Source organism: Dermacentor andersoni, chromosome 7 (genome assembly GCF_023375885.2).
Source record: "Dermacentor andersoni chromosome 7, qqDerAnde1_hic_scaffold, whole genome shotgun sequence".
Taxonomy (NCBI): domain Eukaryota; kingdom Metazoa; phylum Arthropoda; class Arachnida; order Ixodida; family Ixodidae; genus Dermacentor; species Dermacentor andersoni.
In genome coordinates, this window is record NC_092820.1 from 137,907,919 (window position 1) to 137,929,655 (window position 21,737).

General features: G+C 44.4%; 1 long non-coding RNA gene across 1 annotated transcript; it reads left to right on the plus strand.

Annotated features, from left to right (window-relative positions):
• Positions 1-1,941: 1,941 nt before the first annotated feature.
• On the plus strand, positions 1,942-20,661 carry LOC126533767 (uncharacterized). Its single transcript, XR_008612921.1, has 3 exons — positions 1,942-3,191; positions 3,257-3,354; positions 20,478-20,661. It is a non-coding gene; the product is annotated as an uncharacterized lncRNA (long non-coding RNA).
• The last annotated feature ends 1,076 nt before the right edge of the window (positions 20,662-21,737 follow it).

Sequence of the window (21,737 nt, forward strand, 5' to 3'; positions counted from 1 at the left end):
ATAGATAAATAAAGAAAAAGATTACACCGTTATCGTCATCAGTCTATTAAAGTTATTCTAGGATCAAAGCGTGTCCCAGTGATCTCCAGCGACACATGAAAGGCATCCAGTGACTCTGCCCTCGTCGCACAGTGGCCCTGAAAAGAAACATTATTTGAGTTGTGTTAGCAAATTACCCTTCCGCAATGAAAAAAAAAGGCCACTTTAATTTGAGAACAGTTTTGGTAAGCCAGAAACAGACTCAGGAAGGAAATGTGAGTGTTCTTGAAGGTCCCGCATCAGCCTGTAGGGTCGTCACGGGCTTTGACGGAGACGGCTTGGATCTACTTCATTTTTTTAATGACTGTAGAGCGACTCCATTGCCTTCTTAAAGAGCCCAAAGACTAAATCTTTAAAGTCAAGAACTGTTGCTGAGCAATAACGGCATAAATACGAAAAAAAAAAACAAAAAAACATTAGGATCTCTATATTTACACTGACGTACCGGCGCTGGTCTTCCGGAGCGAAATTCGAAATCAACCTGTTATCTTGAAACTTGTAAGCATACAGACTTGAAAGATTAGTTTGTTAGCCTAATCTAATTAAGTGCTCCCGAGTACTGTTTATGCAATTTTAATGTGTCAGAAACCTGTTATGGGGGAAATATATTGGAATGTATTGCGACGAAGCAAGAAAGGGCGAATTCGCTCTGATACGACCATTTACCCTTTATCGAAGATGGTTCACTGTTGCAACGAGGAGATCGGGATCCAAATACCATACCGCTGTTGACGACGAAAGGCAGCTACAGCAATTGAAAAAAAAAAGCGCCTTCCACAAGCCTAAGAGAAAGTTTTACATCGGGATCCTCTGACGTAACTCAAAGGTCAAAAAAGTTCATTTTCGTCAAAATATTTACGACGAATGATGACGGCTGGAAAAGTGTGCCTAATTGCAGCTTGATAGGTCCCCAGCCAAACATCGGCGGTGTCGACAGGGTACACCTTACTCATAACTTTTTCCATTGCATCAATAGCCGGCAAAATCAACACACATTGAAATGCTGTCACATATGTGACTTGTTCGACACTCGCAAACTTGTATCGCGCTGGAATTACTTGGGAACGGAAAAAAAACCCGTGTTCGGCGTGAATTAAAGTAATATTTATCAAGATTATAGCGTCTATGAAAAAAAAAGAAACTGACTTCTACCGACTTCTGGGAGCGAGTTCCTCATTAAGGTAACCACTGGTTTTCCAGCAATTAATGAAAATTGAAGAAAAAGTAGCGAGTTTAGAATTGTCTACATCTGCGGTGAAATGACCAAGCCAAAATTTTAACTGCAACTATGCTGATATAAAAAGCGCACAAAACATTTATATTTTGAGTAGCTCTGTATTATACCAGACATTTGGGAATGTAAGTGCGGTAAAACTTGTGCAAGGAACCTAACAATTTCGCGTGAGCTGCAAACAAATGCATCAAATTTGTTCGCTTTCGGCGATCAGACGCATATAGTTTACGGAATTGGGAAATCTGTTTTTATACATTACGGCGTTGTATGCACTGCATGCTTCAAAGAAAAAAATATTTGAAGATATGCTGAGTTTCGACAGATGTTCGCTGAAGCATCTAGGACCTAAATAAAGAAAGTTTGCTGCAAGAAATCTATGCAGAAGTTTCCTTTTTTTCTCACACGCGATGAGTTTTACTTAATTTCATGAGAAATTTCCTCACGAAAGCATTGCTGCATTTTAGAAGTATATGAATAGGTAGATTGGCGTATCCCGCGTTAAAGTCGCTCTAGGGAAAAACGCTACGCTTGTTGAGGCTGATCAAGTGCTTTCGAAATATTAAAGTATGAGATAATTTTGTGTTACTTCGTTAATTACCAGAAACAAAAATGAAAGTCCAATTTGATTCATTTTGTTGAATTTTGCGCAGACATTGCAGTGCTGGTGCGTCAGTCTGACATCACTAATTTCAAAGTTCCTTTTCGCGTTTAGTCTGCGGTCGCCCAGTGAAAGTTATTGCAATTTGCTACAGTTATACTGTCTCATTCAGAGTGCAATAGAATCTTTCTTTACCGATTAAAAAAACTTAACTAGCTGTGCTAGAGTAAACACCATCAAATTTGTGACGTCGCGACGAGCTAGTGCGGAAAATTCGAGATGGCGTCGCCAGATGACTTTCGCATCTTTCTGGTTTACGAAGCCTACTTGTTCGGTTAGAGTGACTTCGTTTTTTTGGTATTGCAGAAGGCTCTCTTACATTTACAGCCAAAATCATCTTGATATTTAGTGTCTCTCAAAGCTTCGTCTAAAGAAGAGACGCGGCATATCGCAGCGTGTGTTGGAAAGTTTTAACCATACAGCGGCACACAAGACAAGCTAATCATCAGCGTCGATGTGCCTTACGTGGTGGTCTAGCGGATATGACGTTCTGCAGCCGACCAGACGGTGGCGCATTCAATCCCCTGCAACGGCGGCCCCATTCCGATGCAGACGAAACACAAAAAGCAAAAAAGAAAAAAAGAAAAAAGGAAGATTTAGGTGCACCTTAAAAAACCCCTGGTGGTCAAAATTAATCCGGAACAATCTTCATCACGGCCTCCCTCATAGCACACTGGGCTGTTTCGGAATGTCAAAGCACCGTATTTAATTTCGGCCTTGGTGTAGCGGTCCTCCACAACACCAGTCTGTACGCTAAATCAGCGTTGCCTAAATTGACGGATGTTTTCCGACCTGTGACCATGCTTCAGAGATCCTGGCAAATCGTAGGTAACGTGTCGGTATCACCTCAATCTTTGCAGTCGCCCCAGTGCTTGTACTTGCATAGAAATATTGCGTAGTATTTGAAATAGAAATACAGTGCTTGCACTTGCATAGGAATATTGCATAGTATTGGAAATGAAAATACAGGGATATTTGAGGAAAGCGGCAGCCGGTAACTCCCCAGTAACTGCTGACTACGTACTAATGAAAAAAAAAACTCCCTGATCATCGTTCAAGTAAAATTACGTGTTGTTCGTTGATGCTACCCGTTGTTGTTTTATCGTACTCGCAGTTTCTCAATACAAGCGAACCAATATGGACGTACAAGACAACGACCACACAGCGAGGATATGACTGCAATGTGGACGTAATTGATAACATAAACAATAATTACGTCCTCTTTCGGAGATTTCTTGGCTACAGAAAAGTTATAATCAGGTACATTTCATCTGCCTACAATTGTATGTTTTTTTTACCATTACTGAGTGCTGGTTTTTGTGCAGCGACTTCCAGCAGTTTCTCGAAGGTTACCTCTGGTATAGCAGATCTCCAGATGATCCGAAAAGCCAGGTCTATAATGCCCTGAACGTGAGCTTTCGGGGTACGTTTCTCACAGCTTGTTTTCTTTTCTGTCTTTTGCAGTGTCGCACCCTCTGAGTGCGGGATCTGTCATCCCTCTGTTCAATTTTTTTGCATCGTTCAATATTTACTGCTTCGAACACGCTAATAGATCTGGGCCCATATTCACAGAAATTCACTGGCGATTCCGTGGTAAATGCGAAACAAATGCTTTGGCGCTACGTCGCATCTCTTTGAGGTCCCAGATGCACGATTTAAATGGCGTTCACAACATCGGAGAGTGTTGTTTGTTCAAGAGATTATTCGACACACGCCTACGCACACACACACACACACACACACACACACACACACACACACACACACACACACACACACACACACACACACACACACACACACACACACACACACACACACACACACACACACACACACACACACACACACACACACACACACACACACACACACACACACACACACACACACACACACACACACACACACACACACACACACACACACACACACACACACACACGCACACGCACACGCACACGCACACACATATATATATATATATATATGATGCACCAAGTGCTATATACATTTTGTGTCTTTACATAAAGCAAATGATGGGTTCAGTGTGTGGCAGCGAAGTGCGTAATTGCGGTTGTTAATAATTTTATTTATGTCACATATTCGTTCATAGAACAAGGGAAAATGAAACCGAGGGGTCCGATTCTTATCAGTCACAACTGTAGTAAGCCAACAGACAATGAAACCAATAAAAGCATATGAAATATTATTTGCAATTTGTATTTGAAGTAAAGAAATCCCAAAAATTTAAATTGAAGTAGATGAAAAAACGACTCACCGCACGTGAGATACGAAACCTTTTTTTTCCACAGGCTTTTGTTGGTGTCAGTGTTTGTTGGCTACTTATGACCGGTTAATTGAGTAATATAATGCTGTTGAGAAATCGGTGACATAGTCATTGCCGACAATACCAATAAAATAAATAAATAAATAAATAAATAAATAAATAAATAAATAAATAAATAAATAAATAAATAAATAAATAAATAAATCATGTACATTATTTGCTCTCGTTTAAAAAATTTGAATGCAAGGTTATGGAAGAGTAGCAAAATAACCTGTTTTAACTTGTGCACCAAAGTCAGTTTGTTGCACCCTCTGTAAGTATATCGAGGAGGCGCACATGTCGGCCGGTATTAGGAGGCAACGAAAATAAATGTGCGCTGTCCGTGGCATGCGCGCATGCATGGTATGTCCGGTAGAACGCTTTCGGAGCGCCAAACAAGTATGGTGCATTTTTGTGGTTCAGGGTTCTTAAAAGTGGTAACCTTGACGAAGGCGTAGACCCACCATACTTGAGTCCACCTGGGCGCCGTGCGCCTTCCTGATACGCGTGCCAGCATCACGTCCCTATCGTGCAACTGCGTGTGCCACAACATCCCTTTAGAGATCACGTGGTACTGCCATCTTCTCTTTTCCGGCCTAGAGAGGTATCTGAAGAGATGATCGATGTCATAGCAGAGTCGTTGGGTAGCACTCCCTACCAACAGTCCAAGCCGAATGTCCTCCACCGCACTATTGCTACCGAGTGCGTGACCCTTCTGCAGTGGTTCACCCGGGGGAAGCTCGGCGACCGGCAGACGTTGCAGTTGCTTCACATTATGCACCACCTCTTGGCCGAGACCAACGTCGACTACCACGGTGCAGACTTAAAGCAGTACCTACAACGCTTGCCCCCAGCCTATTCGAGTCGTCTTGGCTGCTGCGCAAGATATGCCCCTCGATTGTTCTCGCTGCAGTGACTGATCGGTTACATCAGGTGTCCTTTACTTTGGCGGCTGTTGTTCCCAAAATACCAAAATCACTGAAGCCTTTGAGCAGCACAGTTAAGCTCACATAGAGCAATTCGCTGCTTCAGTCGCTGCTGTGCAGGCGCCGTCGTGAGGCTGGGGTAACTAGAGATCGCCAAGCGAAGATTTTTTGTCCTAAAGGTGAAAGAAGGTAAAATGAAATAAAAGTGATAATGAGAAATGGTGAAATTTTGATAGGAACCACCGATTTCTTATTCGCCTCAAGCAGGACGGCGCCAAATTTCCTACAGGTATGGCAATTCTGCGCGTATGCGCGGGCCTTTGTCGGCGGAAGGAAAGTCTTGAATCATGGACGTATCTCCGTGTGGTGGTGGAGAGGGGGAGGGACGTAAGTCCACGTGATTTTATGGCGGGCGTCCGGGGAGGGTGATAAGATTATATTGCGTGCAGAGGTGAAATAAACCGGTTCCTTCAGTCGCTCGAGGCCTTCGCCGCCTAAACCCCATTCACGCTCATCTATAGGTTTACTTTGACAGCTTGCCGGGAGATATGTGCATGGCATGGCAGCCTAGCATAGGTTGTGGTGTGTGGCTTACATTTGTCTGCAGCCCGCGCATAAACACTGCAAAGAGAGCAAAGTTTCGGGATCTTTATGCTATTTACGTGGCCTCCGTCGGAAGCTGCTTCGTTTTGCGTATACACGTGATCTGAGCAGCGTGTTTAGTCTTTGATTCACGAGTAATTGACAATTACTTTCGTAGAACATTCTGAACTCGCCGAAATAAATGTACAATAGCGGAGGCAATTATTTCATCGAAAGTAAAATGACCATTAGCATGCGGCGACCACTATCGCACTAGCTCAGCTGAGATTTGAAACATTCGAAGGAAACGGTGGGCGAGCAGGAGCTCGACGCTGCTGGAAGTGTCTGCCTATGAGTCAGCAATCACAACTTAATTTTTCTTTAGTTAAAACTTGTGTAGGCCAACACATAGCGCCCTGAAGGAGGGGCAGCAAAATAGAACTGTCTCTAGAACCTAGGATTACTTAAAGAATCTACACGCGAAGAGAAAAAAAAAGTTATCGGGAACAATACACGAGACGCTCAATTTCACCGACCAATCAACTGGCAAAATCAGGTCGGGAGACTTCAGCGATTCTTCTCTCGCTTAGCTAGTCCACTGCGACAGCAGCGGGATCTTGTGGCGGACGTTATCATTTTCTTGTGTACAAGTTCTCCGCGACGGCGCACAACGTCGTCCGCGAGTGTTCCCTACTGTGGCCTCCGAATTGCATCGAACGACGATGCCGCTCTCTTTCAGAGATCCCCCTCCTCCTCCCCGATTTGTGAAGCGCAAGAACTCCGCAAGCAATCGGCTCAAATAGAAAGGAAAACAATTCGCAGAGGGCAGCGCGCGTAATTCGCGAGATGTGGGTTCGCCTCTCACTTGCTGCAAACTACCCTTTCGTTAAACTTAACTTCTCTTTTTTTTTTGCTGAAGACGAAGAACCTGCTGCTAGCCTGTCTGAGTAGCTCTGCCTACACTTATCGTTATTTTTGTTATTTTCTGGTAATATTACTGGTCAGAACGGTTCAAGACGTCTGTCGGCTCGAAAAGGTACCTTCCGTATCGGAGACCGACGGGTGCTGCGCCACCCGCCGCCTCACAAGGTGCTAGAAGGAACCAAGCTGGCACCGACGAGCTCCCCGCCATGACCTCCCAAGGGCTGACACCGGGTCAGAAACGCCAGCTGGTTTGTACAAGCCAGCCTGACTGCAAGCGACAAGACACTGGTGAATCGGAAGACGAGTCAACTTTCATCGATGACGACAACGTGGCGAACGATTCAGACCTAGACATGGACGAAGGTGGTTTCCGAATTGTGCGCCATCGTAAAGACAGGGCGGAGGGCATTCCAGTGTTAATCACTGCAACATCCGAAAGAGATGATTTAAAGCAAGTAAACCCTATTGTCCTGTATTCTCAGCTTGAAACGATTCTCGGTGGAGCACCAGTGAAGAGCCACTTCACAGCACAGGGAGCACTGCTCTTAAATGTAGAGACAGAAGGACAAGCCAACGTCCTTCTAGAGACCAAGAATATTGGTGGCATAGTCATATCTGCCCGTGTCCCACACAGTTATATGAAAAACACGTGCATTGTTAGAGGAGTCCCTAAATGGTACTCGGATGAGGAGCTGCTCACCTACCTGAGACCCCAGGGAGTATTCCATGCAAGAAGAATCATCCGTCGGGTCCAAACCTCGTCATCTGAATGGGAGTCAAGGCGCACTAACTCGGTGGTTCTCACATTTGCTCCAAATTCTGAACGCCCGGAGAAGATCAACCTTGGTTTCACCAGACACGAGCTTGTCGACTACGTGGAGACACCACCACGCTGTTTTAAGTGTCAGCGCTTCGGACATATCGCTAAGTACTGTCGTGGGGAACACAGGTGCAAGCGCTGTGGGGGACCTCATGACTTTAAGACGTGTGCAAGTAAAGACAACTTTGTGTGTGCAAATTGTGGCGGTGACCGTCCTGCTAGCTACGGTCGATGCCCGGCGCGGACAGCTGCTCAGCGAAGAAATAAGATGTTTGTTCTGGGTCCAAAGAGTGCAAGCGCACCATCGAACACGAAGAAGACGTCCAGAGCGCCACAACTAACTGGTTTGGAAACAGAGTACGCATCTCATTTTCCGCGTCTCACACCGATAAACGAAGTTATTGAGCCAACGCAAACGGTCACAGCGGCTGAGAAACCTGTTCGAAAAGAGTCCGAAAAGCGCACCTATGCGGCCGCAGTAAACCGACCTCAAGTACCACTTGGCAACAGTCAGCAGGAAAACTGCCTGCATGTGATACGCGCTTTGTTCACGACACTACGTTCCCACGTCGCGAAGATGCCTGCTAGTTCAACGAAGGATATGCTGGAAGCAGTGCTGGCTCTTGAGTCAGTAATACTCTGCTCTACTTCCACATACACTCAGTAGCATAATGGCAATGTCTCGCCCACTTGGTCCATTCCGTCGTCCAAAAGTGCCCTTAATAATGCAATGGAACTGCGCCGGAATTCTACAGCGTCTTTCTGAACTCAGCCTTTTCCTTCGAGACATACCTATACCAATTCTAGGCCTCTCGGAGGCCAGTCTCCCAAATGGAAGGACGATCCCAGGGTACATCAGACATGGAAATCCGAGCATACCATCATTTGCAAATGGAAGTGCGATGATATACATCAGGCGAGAAATACCTCACGTCACCTTACCAGTGCAAGACCTTTGTTCTACCTTCTTGGAAGTCGCCGCTGTGCAAGTGTGCCTAGGAAAACGAAAACTCAGTGTGGTGTCGGTGTATATAAGTCTGCGCAGGAAGGTCTCCATGGAGGCGTTCATAAAGGACCTTTGCATTCGTTGCCCCTCTCCTATAATAATCTGTGGGGACTTTAACGCACATCATTCGCTTTGGGGAGATAAGACTGCAGATTCCCGAGGCAAGGAACTAGTCACAGCCGCGGAAGCTGCTGACTTGTGTATCACGAACGATGGCGAACCGACTTTCTTCAGACCACCATATTCATGGAGTGCCATAGACCTCGTGATCCATTCTACAGACCTTGTCGTATCGTCAACAACGGCCCCAGAGAGGATGGGCAGTGACCACTTTTCGATCTTCACCAACATCTACGGATTTCACACTGCTGGGCGAAAATTCTGTGCTGTGACCCGCTGGGACACATACAGAGAAGCGTTGGACGAATCCCCTGGTGAGCTGTTCGCAGATATGCTGCGGAGCAAAAGAGTGGCTACCTAAATGTTGAAACTGCCAGATCATTTCCCTACTCCTGATTTGAAACTAAAGAACCTCTGCGCAGCGCGTAGGAGAGCGGAGCGAAAACTAATGAGAAAAACGGGAAATCCATCTGCGAAAACTGAATACAACAGTATAAACGCTGTCATCCGTCGTCACACAAAAAAATTAAGACGAGTTCAATGGGCTGCTTTCTGTGAGAGTTTATCGGCGTTTACTCCCATGACAATGATATGGGGAGTAATGAATAGCCTATCCGGAAAGATTCGCCTACACAGGCCATTCGAAGCACTTGCTTTAAAGCAAGGAAAACATTTACAAACCCTTGCAGAAGATTTCGCAGACGTATACACATCTGGCAGATCAGCAGGAGTATCGAACACTCTGTTGTCTGAAGCATTCCATACCATGGATACGCCGTTCACCTTTCGGGAGTTGGATTTGGCGCTTAGCAATTTAAGAAGACGCTGTGCTGTGGGTCCCGATTCGATCAGCAATCAGATGCTGAAAAATCTGCCATATGAACGAAAACGAGCACTTCTGGACATATTTAATCACGTCTGGAGCACAGGAGAGATCCCAGAAGCGTGGAAGACAGCATGGGTGGTGCCAGTGCTCAAGTCCGGAAAGGATCCTGCAAACCTCACCTCATATCGGCCAGTATCGCTAACATCATGCGTATCAAAGTTGATGGAAAGACTAATATGTACGAGGTTAACATGGTATGTTGAGCAAGGAAATAGACTGCCATCATGTATGACTGGATTTCGTCCACGGTTGAGTGCCCAGGACAGTGCCTTGGATCTACTAAGCCATATCGAGCACCATCGCGTAGACACTCGCCATCTTTATGGACGTTGCCAAGGCATACGACTATGTGCTTCATACAGGTATCATCAACGGACTCCGAGCCATGGGCGTCTCGGGAAATGCTCTTCGATTCGTCCATGAATTTCTCAGTGATCGATGTGTACAAGTTAAGCTGGGAAGTATAATGAGTGTCAAGCGACGCATTTCCCTCGGCGTCCCACAAGGAAGTGTCCTATCCCCCTTGCTTTTTAACGTTGCCATGGCCAGCCTTCCAGATGCCCTGAAAGTAGGTCGGACGGCAGTTAAAATGTCGATCTACGCAGATGACATCTGCATTTGGATCTCGGGGTACCAACCCAAAGGTTTGGCCCGGATAGCCCAGGCCGCAATCTCCACTATCGATCGCCACTTATCGACGCTTGGCCTATCCTTATCAGCAGAAAAATCAGCCTTCATGCTTTTCCCGGGAGTGAGACGCAAGTCAACACGTCTGACGCTGAATATCAGAGGGCATTCAATTCTTCGTGCAACTCATGTTCGATTCCTGGGCGTCACCATCGACAACAAACTACTATGGCGTGGTGCGGTCGAAAGTGTTGTGGCTGCATGAGCGCAAAGATTCAGCGCACTTCGTCGATTGGCAGGTGTACGTTGGGGAAACAATCCTATATCCATGCTTAAACTGAACGCTGCCCTGATAACAAGCCGCATTCTCTATCAGCTCCCTCTGATATCACCGTCATTGAGTCACTTCGAGCGCTTGGAGGCAGTGCACAGAAAGGGACTTCGCTTGGCGATGGGAGTTCCAACGGCGGCTTCAAACAAGAAAGTCACTAATGAGGCAGAGTCTCTTCCACTCCGTCTCTTGGCATCTCAGGCCTTGTTGACGCAGCTATTAAGGCTGGGCGAGTCACGCACAGGCACGGCGCTTCTCCGGCGGCTAAGATCAAGAACTCGCTCACATTTCCATGCGGCGCTGAACACCTTCCGATTTTTAGGATTGCAATGGCCTAAACGAAGTCGCCTTGACCCGCCATGGTCTTTTCCGGACGTTACCTGCAGCCTCAATGTACCCCACCTACCGTCGAAATGCACCATTTCAACTGCCGAAGCCAAGTTTATTGTGCTGGACCACTTGAGCACTGTGTTTCAAAGCCATCTACAAGTGTACACAGACGGTTCGGTGTGCGCACAAACAGATAGCTGCGCAGTGGCATTCTGCATACTATCCCTTGACGTGTCATGGTCTGGCTGACTGGATCGCGTAGTTTCCTCTACAACAGTAGAAAGCGCCGCAATCACCGCGGCTTTGCGGAAACTACGTGCCTTTTCTGCACGAGATGTCGTGGTGCTTACGGATTCCAAGTCAGCATTACGAAGATTACATCGGGGCCTACATCTAGAGAAATTTACAAGGCAGTCTCTGGCTCTGATTGACGACCTAACGAGCAAAGGATTTAACATAAGGTTTCAGTGGATTCCATCGCACGTAGGAATTGATGGAAACGAGGAAGCTGACGCCCTTGCACGCCTAGCGCTGACATTTGTCCCAAAAGTGAAAGCTCCAAAAGCTTTTCAAAATCCTAAGAATGCAATCCGCCTTCACTTTAGACAGATGCACAAGAATCCACACGAATCCTGTGTGACTCATGGATTTACACGCGAACAAGCGACGCTTTTATACCGCATCAGGACCGACTCCGCATACACCCCAGCTTGGTTATTCAAGACTGGGCTTCGCGCTTCCCCACTCTGTGTTTTCTGTGGTGACATTGGTGACATCGAACATTTCATTTGGCTATGCCCACAGTTTGACACAGAAAGAAAAGCGTTGGTCGACAACCTGCAAGAAAGTGGTCTCACGCACAGGACCTTTGAAGACGTTGTTTTCCCCGGAGGGCCCGCGGCATTCTGGAAGAGAGCGCGACGACTGCTGATAGCCTTCCTGCGAGACACGGGGCTCATCGACACCTGGTGACACACGCCTGATCTCAACTCGAAGGAGGATCAGGCGGAACAATTGCCGGCTATGTATGCCAGGCTAACCCCGCCTGCTTCAACATCACCACCACCACCACCATCTCTTTTTGCTGTTATTTGTGTACTTCAATTTACCACGTATAATTTTCCCAATGCTCTCTCCAGCTTCACGGTCTGTTCCTCGTTATTACTGTGACTAACCAATAATCCAACGCCTCGGATTCTTTTATTTTTCGCACTCAGTTTCAGGACGAACATCAAGAAAAATAAGCGGTTCTAGTCTTACGATTGCCGCCAAGCATGCAAGACTGTTAGCACACGCTAACAGTGAAGGTTAGCACACGCTAACCGTGTGGTTTAGTAAAAGCATTGTCGTTGTGCCATTTTTTTCTGCGCGAAGAAATCGATGAAAGCGAAATACGGTAGTCCGAGTAATAATAATCGCGATCAATGCTTTTTATTTTCTTTCCATTCTTTTGGGAGGCGCTGGAAAGAAAATAACGATGACACCTTCGCACGTTGCCTACTTCTTATAGGAACTTATACGTCTGATCCTGACGTCATAGTGCAGCTACAAACACAACGTGCGCGTTCAATTTGCGTCAGTAGGACAGTATTGCCGCGCACAGAAAAAAAACTGAAATATTATAGAATGAGGGCCCACAATTTGTACCTGTTTTTCAGTAAGAGAAACGTCTGCACTTACCTAAAGCGGTGAAGCACTCGATGTGCGAAAATCAGAATAGCGGATTCCAGCGTAAAGCAAGGAGCCCGGCACGTAAAGAGAGAAGACAGAAAGTTAAGAGGTAAAGTAATCCTCATCATAATCTTTATCAGCCTCCGATGTGTGCACAGCAGGACAGGCACACACACACACACATGCACACACACACACACACACACACACACACACACACACACACACACACACACACACACACACACACACACACACACACACACACACACACACACACACACACACACACACACACACGCATATATATATATATATATATATATATATATATATATATATATATACATATATCGAATTATCATTGCAATAATAGACGTGGAAATGCATCAGTGAGACGTACCTTTGAGATAGGCAGACCTGAATATCACTTACACATAATGAACCATTATAGACAAGTGAACATAAAAAGGCGTAGGCTTTTTGGAACCCTATAATATAAGCTAGCGTGAAATAAATCGTTTACTTAGACTTATCACGCTTGTTTTATTTATTTATTTGTTTCAACATACTGCAGCCCTCTAGGTATAACGATGGGGAAAGAGAGTGGTAAGCTAAAGATTGTAAAGACGGGAAATGGGTAAAATATACCTGTCGCAGTTACGATAAAAGAAGGGTAGAGTTCTTTTTCTGGAAAGACTCAATTTTGTCGATATAATATCCGCGTAGATGAAGGATAAGCAGGGAATTTACTCTCAAGGTACAGAGGGATTTATTTATTTATTTATTTATTTAATAGAAGCAGCGCTAGCAAGGAGCTGGTGCCGTTAGGGTCGCGAAAATCAATGTTTGCATTTAAGAAAACTCGACAAAGCGTTCTCGCAGTCTGCCCTCGAAGAACAGACCAAAGAAGTCAGGCTGTGCATTTGCATGGCCCACTAACGGGAAAGTACCCATAAAAAAAGTGGGTGATGCCGCTGTTGTTCGGTCTGAAGCTTAGCTTTCGGCATTGACTGGGTAACGACACTGCGTACGCAATGCATTATTTTGAACTTCTACCATATCGCGTTAATTATTGTCCTGAGATAACAGATGCTTCTTCTGTTTTACACTTAAACATTGCGTCTACCTGTGACAAGAGCGATGACCGAGATTACTTTCTGCAGATCATGCGCGTTACAATTTTGATGCGATATTACTGACAGAAACGTGGGCAGTGCAGAATGCCGATTCAAGAATGTTCGTGGGTATGCACATTTCTGACTGAATTGCCGTTCACAAGGAGGGGACATTACGTTTCACGCGAAGGAAAAGTTCAAGATTCATTTGGTCGAAGGTGCTTTTTTTGATAATGACAGAATGTGAAATGCTTATTGAAAAAAATTAATCAGAAAACGCTGTCACTGCCCTATAGGCCTCCATCTGGAAATGTTAGGTCTTTCGCAGGCTTTTTTGAAAGCCTACTTGGTTTCTCTTTCTTCCAGAATCGCATGACTGTTATTAGAGCGGACCACGCCTAGTAATGCCACGCAGCTGGCAGGTCCTAATTCTGATGTTATGTCTGTTATTTCATCAAATGGTTTCCAGAACCTAACCAAGATGCCCACTAGAATCACCGCTTGTTGCTCCAGTATTCTTTCATGTATTGTTGATGTGGGTTCCGTTGTTAACTGTGCTGGTACGATTGCTTGCGATATAAGCGGTCACTGCCCCATACCTGCCTCATTCTCATTTCAGTCCGGAATTACGGACTGCGACCGTAATGTATATTCTCATGAGCGTATGAGTGTGCAGGCTCTCAGCCTTTTTCGTTACTGTGTGCTTAATGCCGGTTTCCCCTGATCTTTCTTGTTGCACAGCTGATCAATCATACAATTATTCATTGCTACGGTAAAAGAAATCTAGTTTTTCCATGAAGGATGAAAGTCGTTAACGTCAAATTACGTAAGCCATGGATAACTACTAAACATTTAAAAGGGATCAACCGCCAGAGCAAGGTCTTGAAACTTTTTATGATCACCTGCGATCCTGTTGACCTGAAAGTGTTTAAGCCATAATAAATTGAACCAAGAACTGCGCAGGTCGAAATCCGTATTTCAATCCTGTTTCTTTGATAAAAACAAGAAAAATAGCCCAAAAATTTTTTGGAAGTGTTTGAACGAGGCATTTGTAAGGGAAAGTAAAAGAAGTGCCCTGGTGAGCTAATCATTGAAGGTGATGCGGTATCTGGAACAAAACTTGCTTACAAATTAAAAAAAAAAATTACAAGCTTTGTACCTTCCGGGTGCCTTGCAAGAGCGCTTAGTTTTATTTCAAATGCCATGACTGAATCTGCAGTTTTAATGACGCAGATAATGAAGAGATGCTTTCTGTATTGACGAAACATAAATGAACGATCTCGAAAGATTACAATTGGCTACAAGTATAGCCAACTGAGTTTGTTGCTGTTCTTCTAACTTCCTGTTTTAGTCCATATATTCAGTCGATACATTGCATTTGCAGAATTCCCTAAATGAATTAAAACTGCCAGAGTTTCTGTTATCTTTAAACGTGGTGAAAAGAATATTTTATGTATTATCGTCCTGTTTTTGTTCTGCCTCTATATTAAAAAAAAAGCTTTCGAACAATTTTTAATGAGGAGAGTAGTTAGCTTTTTTTTATAAACACTCTTTGATAAGCCAATCGCTGTTTGGATTTTGTAATGGGAAATCAGCTGCCTTGCTGCTATAAAATATAGCTATTTTGCGTAATATTTATACGAAAGAATCACCACTAAACTATTTATACATTTTACAAAGGCGTTGGATATTTTCAATTGTGAGGTTCTAATTTATAAGCTGGTAAAATATGGCATACGTGGCTCTTGGTATTTTTTGCTCGTAGTTAATTCAACGTGACCAAGCAATCGCATATTGATGGTAAATTATCGGCTTTACAATCAATTAAATCCGGCGTTGCCCAAGGTAGCCTTCTCGGCCCTTTTTTCTTTAATGCCTATACTAACGATATCGCAGCGAATATGAAGCAACGAACGCAGCAGTGGGACACTGTCGGGGCGGTAGGTGCGAGCGCAGATCGCGAGCGGTTGGACGCCGGCTGAGGCTGCCTTTGCTGAGCCCGTCGTGCCTAGGCCCTTCCGCCTGCCGTCCAACGTTAACAAACCCCTTGTCAATATCATTAATATTTCTACTGATCCGCAATGAATTCTTTAAGCCAATGATACGAGCACCTTTTCTTTTTTTTGAGCGACTACACCCACGACGAGCTTATTATACAGGTAGACAGAGGCAACGCTGTTCTTCAATCACTGAGTGAGTGATCAAGAGCAAGGGGATTATACATGAACAGTAAAAAAACCGAAGTTGCTTTCTTCCGACCTGTAAATTGTGTATTAACCCCTAAAAATCACCTTGCGCTTTTCAATAATCGAATAGATATAGCAAAATGTTTTAAATCACTTGGAGTTCTTTTTGATTCCGCAATGAGATGGAGCAATCATATAGCTCATGTTGAAAAAAAAATGTTGTGTCAGTGAGTTAGTAGTCTTTCTAGATGGCGATTTGATTTCCCTACGCGACTAAAGCAATGAATCTGTAGTGCTGCTTTTAATCTCATTTTAATTACTGTCGTTTTGTCGGAGGCACGTCGTTACTGTCGTTTTGTCGGTGGTAATGCAAAAGAAAGCCGTGAGACATCTTGCTGGAATTAGTTATAGAGCACACACTAGATTTATTTCTGTCCAATACAACGTTATTCGGATTACCACTACTTTTGAATATTGGCTACTCTTTAACAATACATTTTCACCAGCTGGAGTGTCTGAGCGTCTAAAATCTCTTGCTGTCATAACCTTAAAGAAAGAAGGTGTTCGTACTAGATGCACCGAGACATGGACTGTTCCTCCAACCAGAACGAGCTATGGTAATCAAACTTTGCAATTGCTGATGCCAACGATCCTAAATACATACAAAACGAATGAAGGTAGCTTATTTACCCTCACACTTACATAATTTAGTCGGTATACTGTAACGTCCAGTAAGTAACAATATGTTACACACTGGACATATGTTGCAATAACTGTAACAATATGTTGCAGCCTTTTTATTTTGTTTAAATTGTTCACAAGGGACTTCTAGAATGTTTCCTCTATTGCAATTTTTATTCGCAAATTTTGCACTTTGTGACACTGCTTTCAGATGTTGAAGCATTTCAATGCCGTAAATATGAACGTTTATTGCTTCAATTGCTATTTGTTTGAATGTTCTTTTGCATGGATGAATTGTTGTCACTTTGATTGTTGACCGGTTTTTTGGTTCTCTGCCATGTATTTACTTATGTTGGGCCTCAGGCGCACTCAAGCTACACTTTTGTAGCCGTCAGTGTGTGACCCTTTCCGCAATTTTGTTGCATGAGAAAAAAAGGCAATATGAAATTTTCAATTCCATATATTTGTGTATTTATACTCCGCTCACCACAGGGGACTTTGGCAGGGTGTCATTGCTGATGCATGGGTCGCTGTACATGCCGTACGTACCGCCATTTATTGAAACTCCTTGACGTCAAGTTGGAGCTCTGGATTTGTGCAAGTAGGTGTGGGCCGCTTTTCAGTGAAGGTCGTAGATGCCAACCTGGGTGATTAGGCATGTGCCTCCGGGAATGTGTCGCACTACGAGGACGAAAAAATCCCTTATAACTTTCTCCGACGCTTAGCGAAATTTAACCGTAACAAGGAAAGCTACCCGACGCTTTAGGAGGCTGCACCACAAATGCAACGGCTACGTGCCGCGTTTAAATGAACGACTTTCACGCAAATGCCTTGGCGGGCTGCGCCATGAATGCACTAGGTATCTGTCACTCCTCAATGGACCTCTCGCCAAATTGGGTAACTGAGTACGGGCCCACTTAGTGCACGGCAAGTGGGGGACGAATTCTCAGCATCCGAAAGCCCCGGCGCCGCACGTTTCCGGTCTCGGAGGCCACGCGCGGACTTCTCGGCGGCGCCACGAGATGGCGCAGCGTGTCCAGAAAGCGCGACAGAGGAGCCCGGTTGCCGCATGACGCGCTTCTCGGCGTTTACATGCAACGGCGCACGGCGCCTTTCGGAATCCACACGCAGGCTTCGCGGCCGTGCAAGGGGTAAATGAGAAGAAAAAGAAATAAGAGATTTGAGGAAAGTAAATTCAATAAAAACTGGCAGTTTGAACTTGCGTGAATTCAAATTTATGTTGTAGAGATATAAGCTCTATACTATCTACATATTACACAATACGGAATGAGTTACAAACGAAAAATGAAACTGGAAAGTTTATCATCGTATCGTCATCGTACGACACATAAAATTGCCGAGGGCATCCTAAAGGTTCTTGTGGATGAAACTCAGTTCGATAGCGCCAAAGCAAAGGGTCACCGGGAGCGTCAAAGTCAAGTGAAGTTTACGCAATGATTCTTGCCACAATATTTTTCTTCGAACCCTAAAGCAGCTACATGCTGAGAATAAATGTTCCAGAGTATGACTCTCATTGCAGAAGTGACACAATAGTGATATCGCAAGACCACCCCTGTGAAAATAAAAGTTTAGCAGGGGTACCCGACAACGAAGTCCCGTAAGCGACGTCTGAGCCTATTTAGGGAGCAGAATATATTGTGCCAAGAAAATTTATATCCAAATATTCAAAGGCGGATAATAAAGATTTGTGAAAGTTATTCTCCGTGGTGAATTTGCTTAATCGTGCAGCTTTTACAAACACAGATGATGCTAAAATGGGGATTACCGGGCCACCAAGTGATGCTACTGCGAGTTCATCAGCAGATGCCCGCATCAGCGTCGAAGTGAGATCGAGTAAAATGAGGAAGATGAGAAGGGTGTTTACTTACACGTAAGGCTCGCCCTTGAAGTCTCACATATAAACCCCGTTTTTTTCGCGTCGCCCCGGTATAATATTACTGCCCGCAGATGGGACTACCAGAGACAAATGTCTGTTTTATTGCCAACTCTTTAAAAGACTCCTGCTTTTTGAAAATGAGAAAAACAGGGGGAGTGCTACTTTACAGCAACCAACCTAAATTGTGGTGGGGATTTGGCCAATTCACCCTGTTTGGTTGCCATTTAGCACAGAGATGACGTGCTCCAATGCTCGCATTGAGAAGTTTGGACCCAATGCTGAATCCTTCTCACAGGTAGACTGATGAATATGGCCTGTGAACTAAACCAGTGGCTTGTCGCAGTGCTGATAACATAACTGCTGGTCTGTCGGAACAAATATTGAAGGGACAAGAAACAGATGCACAGTAGAGGATGGAAGAATGTTGCGTGATGTGAAGGAATGGAGTCTGCTGACGTATGACACGGACAACTGGGGATTGCTGGGAGAAAACGTCAACCTACAACACACGCAAATGAGAAAATAGCAGCGCACGGCATATCTAATGATTGAGCACAATCTTGTTTCACACAAGTTTGTCTTGAACATGCGTCCTGAACTTTTCGCGTCTTTCTTTAGACCAGAAAAGAAATGCACGCAGAAACTCCTCTAGGAGTTGTATAAGTATGCGCAAGCATTGCGCCACTCAATGTTATGAAAACTTGAACCTGCTAATATAAAGCTTATCAACCTTTATCAGTCGTTATCAACATTATCGGATTTAATCCGATCCTTATTATCAACTCTTATCTGTTCTTATCAACCTTATCGGACATGATCCGACCCTTATCAACCTTATCGAACTTCATCCGATCATTATCAACCGCTATCGGTGCTCATTAACATTATCATAATCGATCCGTTCATTATCCGTTCAGCACCTTATCCATCCGTGTCGAGCCATTCACTACCGTGATGAGACTCGTGTAACCCCTGATCACTCCTTACCATCCTTATCAATCCATTGACTGCTTGTGTGTCTGTGCTGCGCGACGTGAAACATATCAACCCTCATAGATTGGTGGCATTTCGAAGGGCAAAGGAATGACCCAATGGAAGGCGTATCCCGCCATCACCGAAACTCACTGGTGATGAGGCGTGTTTGGCATTAAATTTACTCAAAATTGGAATTTTCTTGATGTACCAATATGCACCAAGTCGGCTCTACATGTGGTTCTAGAGATATCTTTTATTCCACAATCACCAAATGTTTCAACAAAGCCTTTATAGAAGCTGTTGTTTTATACATTATAATCGTTATAGTGATTCGTGCTACGTGACGGATAGGTTTCCCCGTTGGGTAGGCATAGAAATACCCACCGTGGTTGCTCAGTGGCTAATGTGTTGGGCTGCTGAGCCCGAGGTCGCAAGATCGAATCCCGGCAATGGCGGCCGCCTTTCGATGGAGGCGAAAACACCCGTGTACTTAGATTTAGGCGCACGTGAAAGAACCCCAGGTGTTCCAAATTTCTGGAGTTCTCCACTACGGCGTGCCTCATAAAGTGGTTTTCACACGTAAAACCCCATAATTTAAGGCATAGAAATGCTTACGCATTTAAAAGATATCTTATGTGTGAATAGGAACGTTCCTGTGGATTGATGGCATTACTGTGGTCATAATATACAAAAATATTTTTAGTTACTATTTTGAAGAGTATGAAGTGGATGGACTATAAAGTGGAAGCTTGTGAGGCATTTCCTTTATGAGGCATTTTTTGGCTACCTGGAAGTATGAGGTGACAACGGCATCGTTTTTGATTGATTTTCCAGCTGTATTATTGCTGATGCAGTATTCTGCTGCTAATGCTTTCCTGTGGCAGGCCCAAATGCTAGGAGAATAAAAAACACGCATTTGAAGAAACAGCTCACTGCCAGGTTAGCAAGTATTGTACGAAGGATACACGTATTTGGGCATTAAAGACACTGCCTACAAATAGCGATCATGTGAACAAAGCTCTGGCAAATCGTTAAGCCCGAATAGTGCAATTAATAAATGTAAGCAAATGAGCAGAGTAAAACAGGCTGTTGTGCTCACAGTTTTTTCAAAAAATTACTGTTCTATCTGCATTACAGGTGCTACTCCTTCTAGCAGGGAAATATTATTATACCAAAGGGCAGACAACGAGTGTGGTGTAGTTGCTGTTTATGATCTGGTGAATGGTAAGTATGCGTTCAATTCGTAGCGTAACTTATTGCAATACTGTGAAAAGAATTATTGCGGGCACATTTCGCAACATTTAAATTTAGGCTCGCCGAATATATTGTCAATCTATTCAGCACTGGGATATATGTTGTTTAGTAGTTACAGATTAAATTTCATTGCACAATTTTCACTGTACGTGTCTAAGCCTCATTCACTCCCTGATACCATTTCCACTAATGCGAAATCGCGATTTTGTAGTACTTGAAAAAAAAATAACAGCTGATCAAAAGCAGTCGTCCGAAAGATTGTGAATGTTATTAGCATTACGTCGTTCACTATGTGGCCTTGGGTTATGAACTGTCCACCAGCGTTAACAAGTATTTTGCGATCAAATTTATAAGCTTAACACTTGGCTGCTCATATTCAGACTTTACAGAGGCAACCTCTGCTCATACTAATATCGGGTTTTGAAGTATTCTTGGCAATTCGTCACATGACTAGTACAGCCAACACTTTGCTGGGATGTGCGCTTCTGGGCACCCTCACGTGCATGTCGCAGTGGACGTGCAAGATGCGTCAGACGTCTCGTTGCAGCCTAAGTAATTTTCGGTCCTGCAGAGCTTCAAGTCCCCTCGTGGAGCTTAGATAAATCTTTTCTCACGTTTCATATCACACTTACCACATATCGTCCTCATCTGCCTGTGGCAGGCGTCTCTCTCTGATGCGCTTTTGTTGTGACTTGCATCCAGTGATGAGCTTGCGCTTACGTTACTCGCATTGGGTGTCTTGATGTTTTGGGGGATTATTACTGCTGAAACGGCTATTGTATGACGATACATTTACAAGGAAACGTTATTTATCGTGGAAACGTCCTGACCTGTCCGACTCTGATACGCACCATTTTGTGATGAAGAGCTGGGCCTCCATGCGGTTTCTACCAGGCTCTTACGTGACCGCTGATATCATACTTTGGTTGATTGGAGATATACGCTATTCTGTGTCAGTAGAGAAAAAAAGAAACGAAGGCTGCCAGACCTAAGCGCATGCGACGACATCGGGAGCTAAACGCATGGCTACGCAGGCGCACGTAGATTTACTATGCGAGATTGAGAGCATTTCAGCGATGGTTCTGTTGTTCTCTATGGTACGCTGGGTTCCCATTGTGAACCTGCGTTAGAAAATTGAGGGGC